Genomic DNA, 20,775 nt, shown 5'->3' with positions numbered 1-20,775 from the left:
TTAAGAGTGGAGGAGGATCTACACAGGTGGACTACATACTCTGCAGAAGGGGTAACCCAAAGGAGATTGGAGACTGTAAAGTGATGGCAGGGGAGAGTGTAGTTAGACAACATCAAGTGATCGTGTGCAGGATGAGCTAGAAAGCGAAAAAGAGGAAGCGTGACATAGTGGAGCTGAAGATTAAGTGGTGGAAACTAAAAGAGGTTGAACATCAGAAGGAGTTTAGAGAAGAAATGAGATGAGCATTGAGTGGTCATGGAAGTCTGCCAGAAGATTGGAATACTACTGCTGTATAAGTAAGAGAGGCAGCAAGGAAGGTGCTAGGGTGGTCATCAGGAAGGAGGAAGGAAGACAAGGAGATATGGTGGTGGAACAAAGAAGTGCAGGAAATTATAAAAGAGAAGAGGCTAGCAAAGAAGAATTGGGACGATCAGAGAGATGAGGAAAGCAGGCGGTTATACAGAGAGACGCGACAGAAGGCAAAAAGAGCTGTAGCGAAGGCGAAAGCAGATGCATACCAGGAGTTGTACGAAAGACTGGAGACCAAAGAAGGAGAGAAAGACCTGTACAGACTAGCTAGGCAGAGAAACAAGGAAGCGAGGGATGTACAGCAGGTAAGAGTGATGAAAGATGTAAATGGAAATGTGCTGACAAACAAAGAGAGTGTATTAAGAAGGTGGAAGGAGTACTTTGAGGATTTATTAAATGAGGAGAATCCAAGACAGAAAAGGTCAGATTCATTGGAGACAGCAAATCAGGAAGCAGAGTTGGTTAGTAAGGATGAGGTGAGGGCAGCCATGAAAAGAATGAAGACTGGGAAAGCAGTCGGACCAGATGGTATCCCGATTGAGGCTTGGAGATGTTTGGGTGAGACGGCTGTGGAGTTCCTAATGAGCTTGTTGAATAAGAGCCTAGAGAATGAGAAAATGCCAAATGAATGGAGAAAAAGTGCGCTAGTCCCAATATACAAGAATAAGGGAGATATACAGTACAGAGATGCAGTAATTGCAGAGGAATAAAATTGATGAGCCACACCATGAAGCTATGGGAAAGGGTATTGAAGGTGAGATTGAGAAGAGAGGTACAGTAGCAATCTGTAAACAGCAGTACGGGTTTATGCCAAGGAAGAGCACATCAGATGCAATTTTTTGCTTTAAGAATGCTAATGGAGAAGTAAAGGGAAGGCCAGAGAAAGCTACATTGTGTGTTTGTAGACCTGGAGAAGGCATACGATAGAGTGCCGAGAGATGAGTTATGGTATTGTATGAGAAAGAGTGGAGTGAATGAGAAGTATATTAGAGTGGTGCAAGACATGTATGAGAACAGTGAAACAGCAGTGAGGTGTGCAGTTGGAACAACTGAATGGTTCAAGGTGAAGGTGGGACTCCATCAAGGATCTGCTTTGAGTCCTTTCTTGTTTGCCATAGTGATGGATAGCTTGACGGATGAAGTGAGGCAAGAGTCACCATGGAACATGATGTTTGCAGATGATATTGTGATATGTGGTGAAAGTAGAAAGGAGGTTGAGTTGGATTTGGAGGTATGCATTGGAATGAAGGTGAGCAGTAGCAAGACAGAATACATGTGCATCAATGAGAATGGGGATGAGAGTGTAGTGAAGATGAAAGGAGCAGATGTAAAGAAAGCTGGTGAATTCAAGTACCTGGGGTCAACTGTGCAGGAAAATGGGGGCTGCGATAGTGAGGTGAGAAAGAGAGTGCAGGCAGGGTGGAGCACTTAGAGAAGGATTTCGGGAATTATTTGTGATAGGAAAGTCCCAGCAAAAGTGAAAGGTAAGATGTATAAGACAGTAGAGAGACCAGCTGTGATGTATGGATTGGAGACTGTACCCTTAATGAAGAGACAGGAGGCAAAGTTGGAGGTGGCGGAGTTGAGGATGTTAAGGTTTGCGATGGGAGTGACAAGGTTGGACAGGATAAGGAACAAGTACATCAGAGGGACAGCACATGTGGATAGCTTGGGAATTAAGCTAAGAGAGATGAGACTGAGATGGTATGGGCACATCCTGAGAAGAGATGCAGAGCATGTGGGAAGGAGAATGTTGAGGATGGAGCTGCCAGGCAAACGAAAACGAGGAAGGCCAAAGAGGAGATACATGGATGTGGTGAGAGAGGACATGAAAGTGGCAGGTGTGGTAGAAAAGGATGCGGAAGACAGGGAGCAATGGAGACGAAAGATCCGCTGTGGCAACCCCTAATCGGGAGCAGCCAAAAGAAGAAGAACTTGTTTTGCAGACATTCCACAACATTAAATATAATTATAAATGGGTAAAAGTATCCCCTCCCTTAATATAGTATTAATAATAGTATATTACTATATACTGAGACCATTAATTAATATTTCAAGGCCACAAACTAAACATCTCAAGGTAGCAAATGATTATGTTGTGGTTACAAGACACCAAAATCGTGCTCACAAATGATAACTTGAGTCTATGACCTAATAACCTCTTATGTAATTAACCTTATAGTTAATATGTGGCCTCCAGTTAATTATTTGGGTAATGGGTGAAAAGCATTTATTTGCATTGAGAATTCACTTAAGATAACATAAGCTAATATTATATATCTATATATCTGTGCCAGAACCTTAGTGACCCCAGAATATTTTTATTTACAGTGGTGCTTGAAAGTTTGTGAACCCTTTAGAATTTTCTATATTTCTGCATAAATATGACCTAAAACATCATCAGATTTTCACACAAGTCCTAAAAGTAGATAAAGAGAACCCAGTTAAACAAATGAGACAAAAATATTATACTTGTTCATTTATTTATTGAGGAAAATGATCCAATATTACATATCTGTGAGTGGCAAAAGTATGTGAACCTTTGCTTTCAGTATCTGGTGTGACCCCCTTGTGCAGCAATAACTGAAACTAAACGTTTGCGGTAACTGTTGATCAGTCCTGCACACCGGCTTGGAGGAATTTTAGCCCATTCCTCCATACAGAACAGCTTCAACTCTGGGATGTTGGTGGGTTTCCTCACATGAACTGCTTGCTTCAGGTCCTTCCACAACATTTCGATTGGATTAAGGTCAGGACGTTGACTTGGCCATTCCAAAACATTAACTTTATTCTTCTTTAACCATTCTTTGGTAGAACGACTTGTGTGCTTAGGGTCGTTGTCTTGCTGCATGACCCACCTTCTCTTGAGATTCAGTTCATGGACAGATGTCCTGATATTTTCCTTTAGAATTCACTGGTATAATTCAGAATTCATTTTTCCATCAATGATGGCAAGCCGTCCTGGCCCAGATGCAGCAAAACAGGCCCAAACCATGATGCTACCACCACCTTGTTTCACAGATGGGATAAGGTTCTTATGCTGGAATGCAGTGTTTTCCTTTCTCCAAACATAATGCTTCTCATTTAAACCAAAAAGTTCTATTTTGGGCTCATCCGTCCACAAAACATTTTTCCAGTAGCCTTCTGGCTTGTCCACGTGATCTTTAGCAAACTGCAGACGAGCAGCAATGTTCTTTTTGGAGAGCAGTGGCTTTCTCCTTGCAACCCTACCATGCACACCATTGTTGTTCAGTGTTCTCCTGATGGTGGACTCATGAACATGAACATTAGTCAATGTGAGAGAGGCCTTCAGTTGCTTAGAAGTTACCCTGGGGTCCTTTGTGACCTCGCTGACTATTACACGCCTTGTTCTTGGAGTGATCTTTGTTGACTGACCACTCCTGGGGAGGGTAACAATGGTCTTGAATTTCCTCCATTTGTACACAATCTGTCTGACTGTGGATTAGTGGAGTCCAAAATCTTTAGAGATGGTTTTGTAACCTTTTCCAGCCTGATGAGCATCAACAAGGCTTTTTCTGAGGCCCTCAGAAATCTCCTTTGGTCATGCCATGATACACTTCCACAAATATGTGTTGTGAAGATCAGACTTTGATAGATCCCTGTTCTTTAAATAAAACAGGGCGCCCACTCACACCTGATTGTCATCCCATTGATTGAAAACACCTGACTCTAATTTCACCTTCAAATTAACTGCTAATCCTAGAGGTTCACATACTTTTGCCACTCACAGATATGTAATATTGGATCATTTTCCTCAATAAATAAATGACCAAGTATAATATTTTTGTCTCATTTGTTTAACTGGGTTCTCTTTACCTACTTTTAGGACTTGTGTGAAAATCTGATGACGTTTTAGGTCATATTTATGCAGAAATATAGAAAATTCTAAAGGGTTCACAAACTTTCAAGCACCACTGTATGTCAAGATTCAAGAAAAGTGTAATATTAGATAGATATTAGATAGCAGTAATTGCCTTGATTAGTTTCCTGTGGTCTAATTCTATTAATTTCTGTCTCTCACTAATTTTAAAACAACACTTAAGTATGGAGTGTCCATAGGAATAGATGTATTAATATATTACTTTGTGGCCACACCTTATATATATATATATGCAGTGGGAAATAAGGCTGGACTGGTGGACATTCACTGGTAATTTTCGCATTTGTTCATCTGTATGTGTCCATCTGCATTTTAAAAGCATCAAACCAGATGTCCCATGAAATATTGTAAAGATATGGGTCTAATCTACTTCTAATTTTCTTCTAAATGTTACTGTGGCAGCGGGGGTGTGGTCAAGCGCCGGTCTGTGACAGGAGGGCGGAGCCAGGGAAGGTGAGTGGCAGAACCGCTACACCTGACGGTAGTTAACCTGTTTTTTGTGTGTTTTCCCAGTAACCGCTCCCTATTTAAGGAGGCAGAGAGAGAGCAGAGGGAGCGCAACCCGGGACCAGAGCAGAGTGTGCGTGCGTGTGTGTGTGTGTATGTGGGCTTATGCCGAATTTAGAACTGAAAAGTTGTCTAATAAATAGCCTTCTCTGCCTCTAAGCGTTGTCCTGCCGTCCTCTGTGCTCCACCCACACTTTGCAAGCGCTACAGTGGTGCCGAAACCCGGGAAAAGGTGGAGCACCAACTTTGCAGCCCCATGGAATCCTCCCCGTTCGCGGACTTGGTCCATGCCCTCGCCACGGCTCAGCAGAGCCAGCACCAGGCACTCGTCACACTCCGAAAGGAGCAAGAGCGGCGCTTCGAAGCCCTGGTGCTGGCCCAGCAGGAAGATCGAGAGGCGTTCCGGCATCTCCTTGCGTCGGCGGGGTCCACCAGCGCCCCGGCTGCGGGCCCGTCTCCCCTCACCATGACCAAGATGGGCCCGCAGGACGACCCCGAGGCGTTTATCACCTTGTTCGAGCAGGTCGGCAAAGCCTCGGGGTGGCCGATGGAGCAGCGCGCGGCGCGCCTCCTCCCCCTCCTGACGGGAGAGGCGCAGCTGGCCGCACTACAGTTCCCCGCCGACCGCCGGCTGGCCTATGCCGACCTTCGCCGGGCCGTCTTCCAGCACGTGGGGCGCACGCCCGAACAACAGCGCCAGCGCTTCCGCGCGCTGCGGATGGAGGAAGTCGGCCGGCCATTCACGTTCGGCCAGCAGCTCCGGGACGCCTGCTGGCGGTGGCTGAGGGCCGACGATCGCGACGCCGAGGGAATCATCGATCAGGTGGTGCTGGAGCAATTCATCGCCCGCTTACCAGCCGGAACTGCGGAGTGGGTCCAGTGCCACCGCCCGGCGTCGCTGGATCAGGCCGTAGGACTGGCGGAGGATCATTTGGCGGCTGTTCCGGCGGCAGGACCGCTGATGACGCCGTCTCTTCTCTCCTCTTCTCTCTCTTTCTCCCCCCCCTTCTGTGTCCCGTCCTCGCCCCATTCCCCCACCACGGAAGCGGAGCCCGGCTCCACCCCAGCTGGCCCGCCGCACCTGTGGTGCCCTCCCGTCTCTCCCTTCTGTGTCTGTCTCTCCCCCCCTCAGGTGAGTGAGCCCCAGAACACAGCTGCAGAGGGAAGGCCCGGGCCGGTTTGCTGGCGCTGCGGGGAACCGGGCCACCTGCAGCAACAGTGCGCAGCTATGGAGGTGGGGGCGGTGGTGCGGATCCCCGACGCGCCAGAAGCTGCCCTCGATCGGGCCGGAGCGTATCGCATACCGGTGAGCGTACAAGGGGCTACATATCAGGTGTTGGTGGATTCGGGTTGCAATCAGGCCTCGAGCCGCCAAAGCCTGGTTCAAGACGAGGCATTGGGGGAGCACAGGGGGTGAAGGTGTTGTGTGTGCATGGGGATGTTCACAGATACCCGTTGGTGTCGGTCCACATATATTTCAGAGGGGAAAAATCTATAGTGAAGGCGGCGGTTAATCCTCGCCTTACCCACTCTTTGATTTTGGGGACTGATTGGCCGGGATTTCAGGGTTTAATGGCACGCCTAGTAAAGAGTGGATCCTGTCGGTTGACAGGGGAGGGTCCCGGTGTTGCTTTGGCTGGAGCTGTGGTCGCAGAGCCGTCTACGTCATCTCCACGACAGAGTGAGGAGCCGCCGGCTCCTCCTCTTTCTATTGGGGAATCCCTCGCGGATTTCCCACTAGAACAATCGCGAGACGAGACTCTGCGACACGCATTTGACCAAGTGAGAGTAATCGATGGTCAAACGCTCCAGCCGAACGCCACCCCGTCCTTCCCCTATTTATCCATTTTGAAGGATAGATTATACCGAGTGACGCAGGACACTCAGACAAAAGAGTGAGTCACCCAGTTATTAATTCCAAAGAGCCGCCGGGAATTGGTATTCCAGGCAGCTCACTTTAATCCCATGGCTGGACACCTCGGGCAGGATAAGACACTAGCCCGAATAATGGCCCGATTCTATTGGCCGGGGATTCGCGGCGACGTCCGTAAGTGGTGTACGGCGTGCCGCGAATGGCAGTTAGTAAATCCAGCGGCCATTCCAAAAGCGCCCTTGCGCCCCCTACCATTAATCGAGACCCTGTTCGAAAGAATTGGGATGGATCTCGTCGGGCCATTAGATCGGTCAACACGAGGGTACTGCTTTATATTGGTTCTGGTGGACTATGCAACGCTATACCCGGAAGCGGTGCCTCTTCGCAATATCTCAGCACGCAGTATTGCAGAGGCCCTCTTCCACGTCATCTCCCAGGTTGGAATCCCGAAAGAGATTCTGACTGACCAAGGCACCTCGTTTATGTCATGAACACTGAGCGAACCGTATGGGCTACTGGGTATTAAGCTGATCCGCACCAGCATTTATCACCCACAAACAGACGGCTTAGTTGAACGGTTCAATCACACCCTCAAGAATATTATCAAAAAATTCGTAAGTGAGGACGCACGTAACTGGGATAAGTTGCCCACGTCGAGCTCCAAATTAATCGCCAAGTGACAAGGACCCTTTGAGGTCACACGGCGAGTCGGGGACGTCGACTATGAGGTTAGGCGAATGGACAGGGAGGGGGCACTACAGATCTCCCACCTCAATCTGCTGAAACTCTGGAATGAGGAGGTCCCCATGGCATTGGTGTCGGTAGTTCCGGAGAAGGCGGAGCTGGGGCCGGAGGTTCAAAAAGAGACATTGGCATCACGTACCTCTCCGGTCCCCTGTGGAGACCACCTCTCCCCGACCCAACTCACGGAGGTCGCCCAGTTGCAGGCCGAGTTTTCGGATGTGTTCTCGCCCCTGCCCGGTCGCACTAACCTCATAGAACACCACATAGAGACGCCCCCGGGGGTGGTAGTGTGTAGCCGCCCTTATAGACTACCCGAACACAAAAAAAAGGTGGTTCGAGAAGAACTTCAGGCCATGCTCGAAATGGGCATCGTCGAGGAGTCCCACAGTGACTGGAGCAGCCCGGTGGTCTTGGTTCCCAAGGCCGACGGCTCGGTCCGGTTCTGTGTGGATTATAGAAAAGTCAACGCGGTGTCTAAATTCGACGCGTACCCAATGCCTCGTATTGATGAGCTGCTCGATCGACTAGGCACGGCTCGCTTTTACTCTACACTGGATTTGACGAAGGGATATTGGCAGATCCCCTTGACTCCATTATCCCGGGAGAAAACAGCCTTTTCCACACCGTTCGGCTTACACCAGTTCGTCACAATTCCGTTTGGGCTGTTTGGGGCGCCCGCTACGTTTCAGCGGCTGATGGACCGGGTCCTCCGGCCCCACACCACCTATGCGGCCGCTTATCTAGATGACATTATCATTTATAGTAATGACTGGCAGCGGCACCTGCAACACCTGAGGGCCATCTTTAGGTCGCTGAGGCGGGCGGGACTCACTGCCAACCCAAAGAAGTGTGCGATTGGGCGGGTGGAAGTACGGTATCTGGGCTTCCACTTGGGCAACGGGCAGGTGCGTCCCCAAATTAATAAGACAGCAGCGATTGCGGCCTGCCCGAGGCTCAAGACCAAAAAGGGGGTGAGACAGTTCCTGGGGCTGGCTGGCTACTATCGTAGGTTTATACCTAATTATTCGGACGTCACCAGCCCGCTGACTGACCTCACTAAAAAGGGGGCGCCAGATCCAGTCCAGTGGATGGAGCAGTGCCAGTGGGCTTTCTCTGAGGTAAAGGCTGCACTGTGTGGGGGGCCACTTTTACACTCCCCTGACTTCTCTCTCCCTTTTATGTTACAGAAGGATGCGTCGGACAGAGGGCTGGGGGCCGTTTTGTCCCAGCAGGTGGAGGGGGAGGATCGCCCCATCCTATACATCAGCCGGAAGCTGTCAGTGCGTGAGGGGCGCTACAGCACGATTGAGAAGGAATGCCTGGCGATCAAGTGGGCGGTCCTCGCCCTCCGTTACTACCTGCTGGGGCGCCCTTTCACCCTCTGTTCGGACCACGCGCCCCTCCAGTGACTCCATCGCATGAAGGATGCCAACGCACGGATCACCCATTGGTATCTGGCACTCCAACCCTTCAACTTCAAGGTGGTCCACAGGCCGGGGGCGCAGATGGTCGTGGCGGACTTCCTCTCCCGTCAAGGGGGGGGGAGTCGGCTGCAGGCCGGATGGGCACCCGGCCTGAGTCGGGCGGTGGGGGTATGTGGCAGCAGGGGCGTGGTCAAGCGCCGGTCTGTGACAGGAGGGCGGAGCCAGGGAAGGTAAGTGGCAGAATCGCTACACCTGACGGTAGTTAACCTGTGTTTTGTGTGTTTTCCCAGTAACCGCTCCCTATTTAAGGAGGCAGAGAGAGAGCAGAGGGAGCGCAACCCGGGACCAGAGCAGAGTGTGCGTGCGTGTGTGTGTGTGTGTGTGTGTAATTGTGAACTGAAAAGTTGTCTAATAAATAGCCTTCTCTGCCTCTAAGCGTTGTCCTGCCGTCCTCTGTGCTCCACCCACACTTTGCAAGCGCTACAGTTACACTGGGCGAATACATTATGTATGAATACACAGGGGCCCGAGTTTAAAAATTCATAACTCAGCCACCCAAAGACCCAGCCCTGCCAAACTTTACAGGCCCATCCCTCTCCCCAAGACCTTTCAAACTAGCCCAGGTACAGCCCAATCCAACATCAGGAGCAAGCGTGGCTCATGGAAAACTTTAGCATGAGCCCTGGCTCCAGCTGCTCGTGTGCGGGGATTTAAAAAGTCATAATTCAGCTACCTAGCTGAAGCCACCTCAGAAGGTCCTAGCCTCACCAAAATTTCCAGGCACCTCTCTCTCGCCGAGTGGCACACTAAATAAGACAACAATAATACACTCAGTATTCACTGTTGTTTTTATTGCACAATGCATTTGAACTAGTGTTTTAGGGTTGACAGTGTCTGATTGATCCAGTCAGTTGATTAAGAGTTCAGTTTCTATGAAACTATGCAGTACATTATTATGTTAAGTGTGAAACTGCCAATCAGTGGTTTTGTTATTATTATGTGCATTTTTTTCATTCATAATAAGAATGACATAATCATATGCTTTGTAGGATGTAGATTTATATTTTAATATAGATTTTATTTTCTTCTATTTTCTCAGTTCTAGTCCAGCAGATTTTAGTCTGAATGCCAAATTATATTACCATTTCTAGTTTTGAGTCATTTTAAAAGTTATTTTGTTACAAAGTTACTTGGAATCTTGTACTCAAAATTTTAACTCGATTATGTAAGAATAGTTGTATTGTTAATTACTAAATTTCTTATAGACGTATTATAAACATACTATAAAAAAAATAGTCATTGTTGACATAAAGTTTCATGTGTTATTATAGTATCTATATATGAGTACCAGTAAGTTGTAACCAAGTGGAACATCCTTGCCCCCCATACTTTTTTCTAGACATGGAAGTGACCTGTGTATACTACTATTTTCTTAGGTATAACTTTAAGCATGTTTTTCTTGACTCTTCTGACATTTTCTTGTAAATTATATTCAGTTTGTAGTGTAATTAGCAACGAATGTCAAGTGTAATTTGGCCTTTGAAGATCACAAAAATGTGCCTGCAAATAGCTGAGAAGCCATCTCCAGGCACCTAAAGCCCTTCAGGTTCCGGGGCCCTAAGGCAGGCCCCAGACCCCTGCCCACATTGTTCCAGGCCTTTAGCCTGACATTCGGACAGGCTGAAATTTGGATGGACATACAACATTTCAGACTTGTCTGTCCTGTGATAGTCTCCTTAAAATTCCTTATTTCCCACACTGTATGTATAGACTAGTTTAGTTATACATTGACTGTGCTTTTTAAAGTGTTTCAGTAAATATTAGAATGCACAACACATTTGACAACAGTCACGGCAAGCAAGAGTGAACTTGGGCTTGAGTTTTAGATGGAAAGGAAGTCTGGAAAAATTCTCCTTATTAAGATTCCAATACTTGATTGGCTGCTTATTATGCACTTAATTTGCAACCATCCTAAATCGTCTTTGCATAATATAACCTAATTAAACTAAACTCTCCTCTTGGTGTTTAAGTAACTTTAGTGATTGATGGTTTTTACTGTGGGTTTAATTGGCACTAAGGAGAGGGAGCTTCTCTTTTGAGAGTGTACCATAATCAGCCATTTCATTATAGCAATAAGGTCTATTAGGTACTACAACTGATTCTGTACCCAACATACACCATCTGTCAGGTAAAACAGAATTTATTTTTTGTGCCATTTTTATGTCCACCTCACCACAGGCTTGAATTAGATCAAATATTTCATTTAAATACTAAGTCATTGCAATGCAGCTGAGTATAAAGAAAATCAAGGAGACACTGCAAATAGTCTTCGCAAGTGAATATATAGGTAGATTTAAACAGTATAATATTTCTCAAACAAAACATATGACTGTAAAGCCTATTTACAGACATTTTCCTCATGTAAAGCTTGCCTTGTTCAAAATTTGGATATTTCAAACATTTATTTCTGAACAAGAGGCACAATTATCTGCCAGTAGAATATGGATAATTAAAATTACTCTTACATATATTACAATGTTATTATAAAAGGAATAAGTGGGAAAAATCCATCCAGAAACTAAAGTATTTGGTTAACATTATTATTTGTCTTTGTTGTACTGTCAATTGATTTAGCCACCCCTGAAATAGCCAACTTTTGAAACTGAATAAAGTCATCCAGAAATTATTAAGAATAATATAAAACATTACATAATGAGTGCCTGGTTAACTGGGCAGTGTTGTAATTTTATCTAGCATAAAATATATTTTATGGAAATATTCTATTACAACATGAAGATGCTTATAAATATAGGGAAGAAGCCTTGCTAATTGCCCTGTTGAACTGTCTCATTTTGCATAATTAAAAAACTGAGACCATTGTAGAGCCTCATATCTAAGCTGCAGCTTGGGGATGCAGCTTTAATCAGTGTCATTGTAATCATATCATTTGCACAGGTTCAATAAATCATTCCTGCTGTCTAAAGATGTGAGACAATTAACAGCACTGATTGGCTAATGAGAGGAGAGGTTAGTTTCAAATGAATCAACTGTCAGTCAATAACTACAAACTGACACTGAGGGATTGGGCACAAGATGAAAGACCTGAGCTTTGAAATGTATGTGTCCTAAGTCTGACCTATAAAACCTGCCTGTGTGTTTCACACTTTTGTCTCTTTCAAGGGTATGTGTCAAAATTCATAAACTCAGTGGAATGCATAGCAACTAATAATCCAATGATTCAAATAAACATGCTTAGATCATACCGTCTATCAATGCACCTTCCAAGACAACTAACTATCCTTCTTGCCTAACGTTGCAACTCTGATTCAGGCATGCAGGTTTCTCCTTTACAAAATCAGAACTACCAGCCCATTTTTGTCCTCAGAGGCCACTTGGGTGCTTCTTCAGTCCCTTGTCATCTCAAGACCTTCTCACTATCTGACCCCTGCAATTAATCCAGAATGCACCTGCAAGACTTGTTTTCAACCTCTCCATGTTCTCCCACATCATTCCATTGCTGTGTTTCCTCCATTGACTTCCTATAGATGTAAACCACTGATGCTTGCCTACAAAGCAAAAAATAGACCCCCACATTCCTGAAGACATCTATCAAACCCTGCACTGGCAATGTGTGTTCATACAAGGTGTTACAAGTTTTGATAATAAATACAAATTATACAGGCAGACAGGCATATGTATTTTATTTTTGTTCCATGTTTTCCCACTATGTCCCAAGTCTCTCAATATATTGTCCCATATCTCCCCTCAATGTCTCGTCTCCCCACAAAAAATAAAATAATACTACTAATAATAATAATAACAGAGAAAGTGAAGCCTGAAGGCCAGTATATGTTACAATCTGAGAAACTAATGTTGTTGTAAGAAGGTATAGTAAATACTCTCTAATGCAATATGAATGTGACGCTACCTGCAAAGAATTTCACATGATCTACAAAAGCTGAAAACTTGTCCCAAGTCTCCTCACTCTCCCCTGCTCTGTTGTGAACCTAGGTGGTGGAATGAACTTCTCCTGGCTGTCTGAACACTTCAGCCTCTGACTTTCTTCAAAAGAAGATTAAAGACCTACCTCTTCACCAAATGCTTAAATTACCACAAAATAAATAGTAAGAAAAATATCTCTTGGATTGTGAGTTTTTCTTGCTACACTTCTCTCTAACAAGCTAACTGTTCAGGGTGGTGGAGGTCTGGTGAGATAAGGATTCACAAGCAGAACACAGACAGTAATCCAATAAATAAGGTGATTTTAATTCAGGGAAAAGGGCATGGCAAAAAGGTAAACAACGGGACAAAAACAAATGGAAAAAATAGTCCAGGTAAAAAGAGACAAAAAACTTGACAAAAATATGAGACAGACAAGGACAAAAATGCTAGAGCAAAAAAACCATAAACAAGAAAAAAAAAACCCTAAGTGCAAAAACCATGAACGAGAAAAAACCCTTAGTGTAAAAACCATGAACTAGAAAAACAGCTTGAGCAAAACCCATTCACCTGATCGCCTTTTAATAGGCAATTATTATTATTATTATTATTATTACTACTACTACAATAGGCCTAGTATTAGTAGTAGCCAAGTAGTTGCCTAGTAGTAGGACAGCCAGGTTGTTTCATCAGTGGAGCCGCCGTTAAAAGGAAACTGATGCGGAGCGCCACGGCTCGCCTCGGGGTGAATCGCGTCCCGAGGCGCGGGGCTGGCCCGCCCTGGCAGCGCTGGTTCGTTGGGGAGAGGGCAGAGGTCACTGGCTGCCAAGTTTGGAGAGGCTGGGACCTCCCCTGGCCGAGTTACGACCGTGCAAAGTCGGGCTGGAGCCGCCGATAGAAACGAAACTCAAGCAGAGCACTGCGGCTCGCTGCCTACGCCGAGCCTCCCCGGGACTAGACAGTAGTTGTTATGGCGTTTTTCAGAACGCCAAGTGAGGATGGAGCAAGTGGTTCCCGACACGCAGTCAATTAAGCACTCACGGAAAAGATGAAGTAAAGTTGTTGTTGTTTTTTTATTCCATCCAGTCCGTTTCTCTTTCCAGTTGCAAACAAAGAAAGTAAAACAAAGTATTTCTAACAGTTGAGCAATTCCAGCGTTATGGACGTGACACTTGAACTCAAAATGGCAACAAATGACCCAGTGCATGTTTTATTGTCTCCCAGTATTTAAACAGGTGTTGCATATTTTAAGGCTGTACCATACTGGAGAAGTGATAGAACAAGAACAATTCCCATAGTACATCTAGGGCATGCCAGAAAATGCCAATAAAAGATGCGTTATGGATGTGACAGAAAAAGTATCACTTTTCTTGGGTGACTGTACATTTTTATCAAACTCTGTGAAATTGTAAACCTAATGTCAAAATGGAGATATCCATTTGATAGAGGGGTCCAAGGTGAATATTAAAAAATCTTTGTTTAAAATATTTTGTATTTCATGCAGAGTTTCGGAAGGAAAAGTCAGCGTTATGGATGTGACGAAATTCCGTTATGGATGTGACGCGTCTGAAATAGACATGTCATATGTTTAGAAAATCAGCAATTTAACCACCATAACCCTTTGAAAAACTCTCTAAATATCAGCTAAAACTATCAAAGTTCTTAAATAATATTTAGGATGGCTATTGTTTTGCTGTTTTGTGGATTTTAGCATACATTTCTGTGGCTTGTGGCAATAATATAGAATTGTACATGATCAAAGTTGATTTTAGCTTGGGTTTTACATTATAAGAAAGAAAGACTGACAGTGACATATTAGGTTGGTTACAAATTGGTTCAACTTATTCACATCTGTAAAATACAGGCCTAGGTGATATCTCTGGGAGTGGTTTTGATGTATTACATGTTGCTTTATTTTTGCATGGTGAGGTTGACATTTACATGGAATTGCCCAGTTCTTACGTCTTGAGTTTCTGCGTTTCTGAGGTCTGAAAACTTTTCCTATCTACTGCTATCCTAGCAAACACAAGCCGAAAGCACTGATTAAATATCAGGTTTCGCGCCATCGGCACGTCCATGGGGCGTGTCCGCAGTCATGTGGCAAGAAATCAATTAAAGTTTCAGATAGGCAGGTATACATCTGGTAAGTATAACTAACAAAATAAGTTATATAACTAAATAAAAATGCATTGAAAATAACTATATGGCAACATGTTTTACAAACCTAAATTGAATATAAATATGGCTCCAACACACTGGCCCCTAACTGTCAATACTACGTGATGACAATTACAATAAACAAACAATACGTGGAGCCATAACGTGTTAGTCAAAATACATAGTACCTAACTGATGTCACAAAATCAAGTCATCAGTTTCAAACAGTGTTCAAGAGTGAAATTTTACAACATGTGACAATACAGTTTTTTTTTTGTAATTTCTGTTTTTTTTGTATGTTTTTGTTTGTTTATTTGTTTGTTTTAAACCCAAAGTCCATAGGGTTCATAGTGAGCCCAATCCCCCCAAAGTCCATGGGTATGGGTACAAAAAAGGAAAAAAAAAGGTGTTCAAAAAACGCAATCCATTGACTCTTGGGAGTCAGTGTTAGTGTGCTGCATAAGTGAGAAGTCCATGTATGCATGTATGGGCTGGTGTGTGGGCACGCAATCAAAGTATGTACAACCCCGATTCCAAAAAAGTTGGGACAAAGTACAAATTATAAATAAAAACAGAATGCAATGATGTGGAAGTTTCAAAATTCCATATTTTATTCAGAATAGAACATAGATGACATATCAAATGTTTAAACTGAGAAAATGTATCATTTAAAGAGAAAAATTAGGTGATTTTGAATTTCATGACAACACCACATCTCAAAAAAAGTTGGAACAAGGCCATGTTTACCACTGTGAGACATCCCCTTTTCTCTTTACATCAGTCTGTAAACGTCTGGGGACTGAGGAGACAAGTTGCTCAAGTTTAGGGATAGGAATGTTAACCCATTCTTGTCTAATGTAGGATTCTAGTTGCTCAACTGTCTTAGGTCTTTTTTGTCGTATCTTCCGTTTTATGATGCGCCAAATGTTTTCTATGGGTGAAAGATCTGGACTGCAGGCTGGCCAGTTCAGTACCCCGACCCTTCTTCTACGCAGCCATGATGCTGTAATTGATGCAGTATGTGGTTTGGCATTGTCATGTTGGAATATGCAAGGTCTCCCCTGAAAGAGACGTCATCTGGATGGGAGCATATGTTGCTCTAGAACCTGGATATACCTTTCAGCATTGATGGTGTCTTTCCAGATGTGTAAGCTGCCCATGCCACACGCACTAATGCAACCCCATACCATCAGAGATGCAGGCTTCTGAACTGAGTGCTGATAACAACTTGGGTCGTCCTTCTCCTCTTTAGTCCAAATGACACGGCGTCCCTGATTTCCATAAAGAACTTCAAATTTTGATTCGTCTGACCACAGAACAGTTTTCCACTTTGCCACAGTCCATTTTAAATGAGCCTTGGCCCAGAGAAGACGTCTGCGCTTCTGGATCATGTTTTGATACGCCTTCTTCTTTGGACTATAGAGTTTTAGCTGGCAACTGCGGATGGCACGGTGAATTGTGTTCACAGATAATGTTCTCTGGAAATATTCCTGAGCCCATTTTGTGATTTCCAATACAGAAGCATGCCTGTATGTGATACAGTGCCGTCTAAGGGCCCGAAGATCACGGGCACCCAGTATGGTTTTCCGGCCTTGACCCTTATGCACAGAGATTCTTCCAGATTCTCTGAATCTTTTGATGATATTATGTATTGTAGATGATGATATGTTCAAACTCTTTGCAATTTTACACTGTTGAACTCCTTTCTGATATTGCTCCATTATTTGTCGGCACAGAATTAGGGGGATTGGTGATCCTCTTCCCATCTTTACTTCTGAGAGCCGCTGCCACTCCAAGATGCTCTTTTTATACCCAGTCATGTTAATGACCTATTGCCAATTGACCTCATGAGTTGCAATTTGGTCCTCCAGCTGTTCCTTTTTTGTACCTTTAACTTTTCCAGCCTCTTATTGCCCCTGTCCCAACTTTTTTGAGATGTGTTGCTGTCATGAAATTTCAAATGAGCCAATATTTGGCATGAAATTTCAAAATGTCTCACTTTCGACATTTGATATGTTGTCTATGTTCTATTGTGAATACAATATCAGTTTTTGAGATTTGTAAATTATTGCATTCCGTTTTTATTTACAATTTGTACTTTGTCCCAACTTTTTTGGAATCGGGGTTGTAGGTTTGTCAGGATATGTGGGTGTGTGCAAAGACATGGAGCTCATAGCTCATGGGCCTGGCAGAATCAGCCAGACCTTTAAGCCGATTCCTCAGCTTCTAAGATCAAGCACAGCTTGTCGACCGGCCTCTGGATGATGCTGGTCTTAGTTTTCACCATGACGCTCCTCACAAGGCCCTTTGGCCCTGGCAAAGGTTTCAGCACCCTGCCCAAAGGCCAGGAGCTTCTTGGCGATGTTGGATCTACGATGACCACCACGTCATTTTCTTTGAAGTTTCTTTTGGCACTGGTCCATTTCTGCCGCTGCTGCATCAGCGTGAGGTATTCAGCTGTCCAGCGCTTCCAGAAGAGGTCGGCCAGGTATTGCACCTGCCTCCATCTCCTTCTGCTGTACCGATCATTTCTGTCGAAGACACCAGGGGGCAGCAGGGGTTTGGTGTTCAGCTGCAACAGGTGGTTGGGAGTCAGTGGGTCAAGGTCATTTGGGTCACTGGATACAGTTGTTATGGGTCTGTCGTTGAGGATGGATTCCACTTCACAGAGGGCTGTGTGCAGCATGTCATCATCAAATGTCTGTTGCTTTAGGACTGACAGGAGTACCTTTTTCACCAACTTGATGAGTCGCTCCCACACACCGCCAAAGTGTGCAGCAAAGGGAGGATTGAACAGCCATTTGATGTGGTGGGTCATCAGAGCATCATGGATTCTTTGGTGGTCTAACTGGTGTGCAGCAGCCTGTAATTCTTTCTGAGCACAAACAAAGTTAGTATCACAGTCAGTTTGAATGGTGAGCACTGGCCCTCTCCTGCAAAGGAAACGCCATATAGCGTTAATGCAGGAGTCTGTGTTGAGCATACTTGCCACTTCCAGGTGATCGGCCCTGCTTGCCAGGCAGGTAAAAATGACACCCCATCTTTTCACAAGGGAACAGCCCCTTTTGACCTCAATAGGTCCGAAGTAGTCAATGCCTACATGAGAAAAGGGAGGTAAGTCTGGAGTGACTCGTTCCATTGGCAGGTCTGCCATCTTTTGGACTCCAACTCTGGCCTGCGTTTTCCTACAAAACACACAAGACTTAATGACAGATCTTGCAGAGGAATTAGCAGAGGAAAGCCAGAACCTTTGCCTGAGCCTGGAGAGCATGTGGTTTCTTCCTGCATGTCCTACTTGGTGAAGTATGTCACGCAGGATGAGTTTGGATACGTGCGAGTCTTTGGGAAGAATAATTGGGTTTTTTAGACTCACTGGCATGGACGATTGACTCAGCCTGCCTCCAGTTCTCAGGATGCCTTCCTCCAGTATTGGGTCTAGTTTCAATATGGAGCTGTCCGTGTTCACTGGCATGCCTTTTCTTAGGAGATGGAGCTCAGCATTGAAATAACATTGCTGTTCATAGCAAATTATTGCATTTTCTGCTTCGTCCAGATCATCCACATTTAAGCATTGTTGCTCACCTTTAAGTTTGGATGTCGTATTGTCTCCTTTTCTACTTCGGAGCAGAAGGATGCGTTTCAGCTTCAGCAGCCAGGCTACAGCCCTAAGGAGCTTCTTCCAGGATGAAAAGTACTGAATCAGGGAAGAAGTTGCATTAGTTTCCAGTTGTGCACGATCGACAGTAACAATGGTGTTTACCTCTGCATCACAGGTGGGTATGTAGCTCAGATCCTCAGGTGTATCAGGCCACTCAGATTCCCCTCTTGAGAGGAAGTGAGGGCCATGGAGCCATCTAGTGGACATCAGCAGTGGTTCAATATGGAGTCAATGTGAGGTGTCATCTGCCGGATTGTCCTTTGTGCTGACATACCTCCACTGGTGTACCTGAGAGAGGCTATGTATTACTGTAATCCTGTTGGCAACATATGTGCGGAATCTTTTGGTTTTGTTGTGGATGTGTATTTCAGCACGGTTGTGCTGTCAGTCCAGAAAGTGGAGTCCTGCAAGTTCATATGCAGTTCTTTCTGGAGCATTTTGTCCACTTTCACTGCCAGTGTTGCAGCAGCAAGCTCCAGTCTGGGAATAGTCATCTGCTTAAGTGGCGCGACTCTGGATTTTGCCATTATAAAGGCAATGCGAATGTCTCCACAGCTGTTCGTGAGACTGAGGTAAGTCACCATTCCGTAACCTGCTTCACTGGCGTCACAGAAATGGTGTAACTGAACAGTCTTTGTTGGGCCGAAACCCTCAGGTTTTACGCACCTGTCCACTTCGAATCTGTGCAGCTGATTCAGTTCAGTCATCCATCTTTGCTACGTCTTGGAGAGTTCGTCTGGAATGCGTTCATCCCATTCACACTTTTCAATGCACAGTTTCTGCAAAATTTGCTTGGCTTTGAGAATGAAGGGTGCTAGGAAACCCAATGGGTCGTAGATGGAGCTCACGACAGAAAGGATAGCTTGCCTTGTGAGTGATGTGGTCTTGTTGGCAACTTTAAAGGTGAGTGTGTCCTTCTGAATGTTCCACTGGATTCCTAGGGCCATTTCAAGAGGTGGTTTTTCTCTGTCCAGATCAAGCTGTTTCACAAGCGTGGCTCTGTGACTCTCAGGTATTGTGGCAAGGACTTCACAGCTATTGCTCACCCACTTGTTCAGGGTGAATCCTCCGAGGGTGCATGCTTCCCTGAGGTCGTGCGTAAGCTGTATTGCCTTTGCCACAGAAGCCATGGACTGGAGACAATCATCTACATAAAAACTGTGCTTGATTGTGTCATGTTTTTGCACTGAACTGCTCTGCGTTGTCAACTGCTGTTCGTTTCAGGGCAAAGTTGGCGATGCTTGGTGATGATACGGCACCGAAGAGATGAACCTTCATCCTGTATACTTCCAATGGCTTGCTCGTGTCCCCCTGTGGCCACCAGAGGAATCGGAGAAAGTCACGGTGATGTTTCTGTACACAAACTTGGTAGTACATCGCTTCGATGTCAGCCATTACAGCAATCCTCTCTTCTCTGAATCTCAACAGAACATCCAGCAGTGGGTTCGCCAGGTCCGGACCCTGAAGAAGTTCTGTATTCAGCAATTTGCCCTTGAAAGAAGCAGAACAGTCAAATACAACTCGCAGCTTGCCTTTCTGCTTGTGGTACACGCCATGATGTGGCAAGTACCAGATCATGCCGTCACTTCTTTGCACCTGGCTGGCTGGCACCATTTCTGCATAGCCTTTGCTGAGCATATCCTCCATGAATGTTTTGTATTCATTTGCATAAGCAGAATCCCTTTTGAATCTTCTTGACAGACTCACTGTTCATTGTGCCACCATCTGCTGGTTATCAGGCAAAGTGACATGTTCATCACGAAAAGGTAAAGGCAAGTAATAGTGGTTATTTTTGAGCATGACTGACCTTGTTGTCACATCCATGAATCTTTTGTCCTCAACAGACATCTAATTTTTCTCCTCAGATTCCTTTTCAGGGAAATCGTGGTTGTACTGCCTCATGAGCATATCCTTGATGTTCTCCAATGAGATTCGATTGACTGTGACAGACTGTTTTCCACTTCTTTCCACAGCAGAGCAAGAACTGAGTGGACCGTTCACCACCCATCCAAGTAGTGTCTTGACTGCGTATGGTCCATTGTTTTGGCTATTTAGGACTTCCCATGGTTCCATTGCCTTACCGGTAGGTACATCCATGCCAATCAGTAGTTCTACATCAGCATTAATGCTGTCCAGTGTTATGCCACTTAGGTACGGCCATCTCTTGAGGTCGTCAGGTGTAACCAAGTGGTCTTTTGACACAGGGATTTTGGCTTGCATGTACACTGTGGGTAACTGAATGAACACACTGCCATCAATGTTG

This window comes from Neoarius graeffei, chromosome 12 (genome assembly GCF_027579695.1).
Source record: "Neoarius graeffei isolate fNeoGra1 chromosome 12, fNeoGra1.pri, whole genome shotgun sequence".
Taxonomy (NCBI): Eukaryota; Metazoa; Chordata; class Actinopteri; order Siluriformes; family Ariidae; genus Neoarius; species Neoarius graeffei.
Note: the sequence above shows the minus strand (reverse complement) of the source record.